General features: G+C 35.8%; 1 long non-coding RNA gene across 1 annotated transcript; it reads right to left on the bottom strand.

The window, feature by feature from the left end:
• Positions 1-369: 369 nt before the first annotated feature.
• On the bottom strand, positions 370-1337 carry LOC108505223. Its single transcript, XR_001877428.1, has 3 exons — positions 1177-1337; positions 930-1068; positions 370-833 (listed from the first exon to the last, which is right to left on the bottom strand). It is a non-coding gene; the product is annotated as an uncharacterized LOC108505223 (long non-coding RNA).
• Between the last annotated feature and the right edge of the window lie 3967 nt (positions 1338-5304).

Genomic DNA, 5304 nt, shown 5'->3' with positions numbered 1-5304 from the left:
TCTAAGAAGATCAAAGAACAAGCATCTTTTAATGTATACGTGTAGGATTGATTGTGGCTTTTGTTTTAAATGCTGCATTTCAGATGTGTTTTGTATGCACATGTAAATATTTGTATGAGATATATCATTCTTATATGTGTTAATATGTGTAGACTGTTAATGCTTATGTTTGAAAAGCTAATTTGTTTTTTTTCCCCATTCTTATTTTAAAACTAGCATTTGTCATTGTTTTGTTCTAGCCTGTTTCACAATAATTGATTTTTTGTTCACTTGTTAATTGGTTTAGTTGTAACTTTATTGAAATTCATGGATTTGCTGATGTCCTGAGGAGGGTATGTTTTCACTGGTAGTCACTAATTGCACAGTGTTAAGGATTCATAAGCTTGCAACTTCTTCATAAAGCAATCAACACATTTTCTTAACTTCCTGAGTCTCTGCTCTGCTCCCTGAATCATAGCATTTGTGTTCCTGCTCTTAGCTGAAAACAGGTGCCATATTTGTATGATAAGAAAGTCTTTGAAATGAACACATATTTTACTTTTAAAAAAGTAATTTCTTGGAGACAGATTGCTGTAATTATTATTATTTATTTCTACAACAGGAGGATTAGAAGCATCAAAGTTAGAGATACATTGTGTTAAGTGCAGAACAAGAGAACAAAAGGCACTTAAAGCACCAAAGAGCCCAAAGAATAAGGGTTAGATTGTTCTGAAATGTATTAGTCACAGGTGAAGCTCAGTAAGAAAGCAAGCAGAAGTGCCATGCTCACCAGCATGTATTGCAAAAGCAATACATATCTTCTGCTTACAAAATTCCCTTCTGGCAGCTTCTTTCTGGAAAAGCAGAAGAAACAAAGAAAGAAAGACATCAAAAAAAGATATTGAATATCTCATCTGGTGACCATCAAACATGGGTAGAAATAGCTCCACCTGTTGTCAGTCCTTTAGGACAGTGGGTGCGTAGAAACTGCAGCACGTCCCATTACCCCCACAGGTCCTATTATCGCAGCAGCCAGACCTTGCTGAGGGTCTCAGTAGAGCCTGGGCAGCAGCCTCTTCTCCTCACAGCCTAAAAAAACAGGAGCAGAATGAAATCTAGCTGGATATGAGGCCTTGAAGCTTTTAAATTTCTTCAGCTGTACTGTGAAAGGAAATACACCATCAGGAGCCCACTCACAGATTCCTTAGCCTTCGTTTCCCCTCTTTTCAATTCCTTCAGTTTTCATCTTTACACCTTTGATTTTTCTTCACAAAATCACTGTAGCTGTCTTTTATTCTTTTTTAATCCACTTAACAAGAGAAAATTTAGGTTATATTGTCTTAATAATGTTGCTTGTAACATTCCCAAATACTTTCCCTTTGCCAGTGGGTTTTTATATTGTTCCCAATTTCTCTCTCTGTCTGAGAGACTGAGCTGTATGGCTTATACTCTCAGCTTCTCTCTCCAGCTTTCTTGATGAAAACTCACTAATAACTTCCATATACTTAGTGATTTCCCACCTAGAATTATCACAGTTTTGTACAGTAGAATAAACATATTATGTATATGAGAGAGCACAGCCCAGGGCACCTGGCTTGGGCTCCCCCTTCAACACAACCAGCCTTAAATGATTAGCTGCTGTTTGTATGTTGATGTTCATTCTACTGTAGGTCTGGAGGGATCCTTATTCCTGCAGAGACCTGGAGGGAAAAGAGGTGAAATTGGCTACTGGAGCTCAGACCTATCCCTACACACATTGGTATGTGGTGTCGCAGTCATGAACTACTGGGGCCTGGCTGACAAAATCAGGATAAAATTCTATGTCTGCCTGAATCCAGATAATTCAGACTCATACTACAGACATGTATTTTTTACCTTATCAATGACTCACGTAGGTACATGTCATACACGTGTCCAGACAGACACCTGAGCTGGAAGAGAAGCAAACAGTCATACTCAAACCCAGCTGTAAAGAATAACCCAAATTCACTTACTACATGGATTACATATGAAACCTAACTCTCTGGATAATTTTCCGGCAAGAGGTACTTGGTTGTTTGCCTTTTTTTTTTTTTTTTTAATTTTCTTATTTTGTTATCATTGAGAATTTTATTTTTTTTTTTTTTACATTTTTTTCCTGTTTCAGTAATCACTTGCTTTCTGTAGGGAAGCACATGTGGGTATTTTGTATCTGTCACCTTTGTGGACAGACAAATCACATTCCCCTTTCTATGTGTTCTCCAATCCTTTCTTTGCCCTTCAGTCTCTCACCATTCCTTTGACTAATCCTGTATCTCTTCTCATCTCAAAATACTTTCTGAGAAGAAAATGCCATTGCTTGTCCACCATTGAAATGAAAAGATTGGTCAAAACAAATGTATCACTGAGAGAAAAGATTATATTTTTACAACATTTTTTTGGAAAAGAATTTCTGTAGAAAAATTTTTAAAAAGGTTTTTTATGGCTTAGAAACATCATAGTCTGATCATCCAGTCGTTATGTAGTCTGGATTAAATAATGCACTACTGACATGGAGACCATTGCTTCTTCTTTTATGTTGTGTACTGACAAACCCATCAGAAAAATGTGTTGTTTATACCCTTCAATCCATGCTGTAAATTATAAACCCTGTGTTCAAATAATATATATTTTTTTAGCTGTACTTTGAACCTGAAAAGAAGCTACGTACCTATGTTGTCACTGGAATAGAAAAATGTAGTAATTACTTGTCCTTCCTGTGAATTATCCCTGATTCATCTGAACATGGCTAAGAGAGCATGAAGGGGATAAAATTTTATTCCTGAAGTGGAAGGATTTTTTTCCCTGGGACATTGATAGGAATCTGAATCCTATGGTCATTACACTCTTTATGGCAACATTTCTAAGAACGTCATAAAGGTGTTTATGTCTGTTTTAAATTCATTAATGAGTAATTTGCCTTTGCACTTTTTAAAAAAAAATATTGGTTTATATTCAGAAATAGTAACTGTTTTCCAATCTGGTACAGCTTTGTGCATGGAAAAATTGATTCATGGTTTTTATTTAACTTGCAGGTTTATTGTGAAGGTTAATTAGTGAATATACATAAGGCACATTTACATACCTAGGTAAAAGATCTTCTTTTTCATACCTACATAGGCATTAATACCTTTAAAACCAGCCAGTTTGTACAGCCAAGGCAGTTATCTTGTTATAGTTCATGCTGTTTCACAGGCTGTTTAAATCAATGCTCCAGTTAGAAAATGAAAGCAGAAGAGATTACAGCCATACATTTGTGAGCTCATCTTACATGATTTTTTTTCTATATTTCATGCAAATATACACTACTCTCACCAAAACAACTATTTATCCTCCCATCATTTCAGTTTTTCAAGGCTGATGAGTTTTGGCAGCATTTGTTTTTATATTGGTTTACAGACCTTCGCTATGATTCATTTTAACCCAGGCACAAAAAAAAAAAAAATCTCTTCACTTTAATAACCTCATGGAAATACTAAAAAGTGGTTCCTAATAGAACAGATTTGGGGTTTTTGTTTTTTGGGTGGTTTTTTTGTTGTTTTTTTTTAATAATATAATGAATGGACAAATGCAAATTTTCTCTCTGAAATACATTTTAAGGCAGTGAAATGCAAAAATCAATAAAAAAGAGAAAGTAATTGAAAAGTAGGAATGTGAGGATCACAAGGAAAAAACACTATCGAAAAACAATGAAAGAAGCATAGGAGTCTGATGTACTCTCTTTAGAAAAGCAAAGATTTTCTTACAAGTAAATCATGCCACGTTTTTTCGTTCCCAACTTCTCATTTTCTTCTGTGGATCAGGAGTTTCTCTTAAGCAGTGAAGCATGTTCCTTACATGAGATTTTTTTTTCTTGTACCATCTTTCACATTTAGAATTGTGCAAGAGCCCCATTGCAACTACCGACACTGTGTACCTGTAAGATGAGCACTGGGCAGACTTGGCTTCCCCTCCCACTCCTCACCTCCCAGGTAGGTTTTTTTTTTTCTAATGGGATTTAGGAATTGAAAAGGAAGAGAAAGGCACCATGTGACAAGACAAGAAAGTTGCCAGTGAACGGTTCATGTGGGCTCTGGAAGCTGCCAAATTTCCATGAACTCAGGAGGAGGAGTGGATAGAACACAAAAGTCACAGAAGTTATTTGGAAAAATGGCCATTGACTGAGAATTTTTGTATCAACCACTACATTAGGAATTCTGCTGGACTTGTAAAAATTTTCCTGCACAAAGTCAACATAAGAATCCTCATTTGACCGAGATCAACTACAATCCTATCCTGATAGTCTGCTAGCAAACCCACTAGGTCTCCAAGAAAATATTTTAATCAGTGTCTGATGATAGGGTGTAGAAATGGGTGGGAACAATGTTTGAGCATGATTTATTTTTTAATTTGTCTTTAAATCATTCCATAGCCCCACCAATTCCCCCCAGACAGCTAAAAGCCAATGAGCCAGGGACTCCACAGACCATTGAAAAGTGCCCGTCATTATTCAGAATCTCAGAACAAGCAGGGTGATTAATCCATTTAAATTTGCTGTACAGGAAATATCAGAGGTGGCAGATGCTTTCTTCGATTGTGGTTTACACTGAGAAGAAAATTAAAACCCTCACCGTAACAATTAACTGACTGCTTCACTAAATCCACTGTAATCTCTGGCTTTTTTTCTTGTGGAGAATGTAACTATAATGCTTCCAGCTTTCCTGACATAAGGAGGTGAAGGGCTGGGGGTTTGTTTTTTATTAATGTTGTTTTTTTGGTTTTGTTTGTTTGATTGTCTGGGGTTTTTAATTATTAAAGACATACTGTTGCTCATTTTGGGTTATGATTTTTGGGGTGAGGAACCACTAGGGAATGCTGTTTTAGAAACTGATTAATCTGTAGTCGTTAGAACACTTCACAGACACTGCAGTAAAACTGTCAGTATCTCTTCATTAGCTTCAAGATAAGGAGTTTTATATAAGTACATCTAAACCTCAGCTGTAACATCCTCCTCGGGGTATATTAACAGAGCAGGATTTTACAATATTTCAGGACTAATTTCCTGCTTATTCAGATACTTTTTTATCACAGAATTTACACAGCTACAGACATCTGTCTTAATAACTTTCAGCATGTTAATATGAGACTTGAGGACATTGGGTGATTTAAACTGTAGAGAGTAGATTCTTTCCATCATTTTGGAATGATCAAAAAGAGAATCTTTCATGACTTTAGAAGATTTATTGTCTTGATTAATTTTTATTCTGTAAATTATATTCTTTTGTTTGGTTGGTTTCTTTTCTCCTAGAACTGTATATAGGCTGTATA

The sequence above is a fragment of the Lepidothrix coronata genome, unplaced genomic scaffold (assembly GCF_001604755.1).
Source record: "Lepidothrix coronata isolate B3197 unplaced genomic scaffold, Lepidothrix_coronata-1.0 Scaffold6, whole genome shotgun sequence".
Lineage (NCBI taxonomy): Eukaryota > Metazoa > Chordata > Aves > Passeriformes > Pipridae > Lepidothrix > Lepidothrix coronata.
Note: the sequence above shows the minus strand (reverse complement) of the source record. Positions and strands in the feature narration are given on the sequence as shown.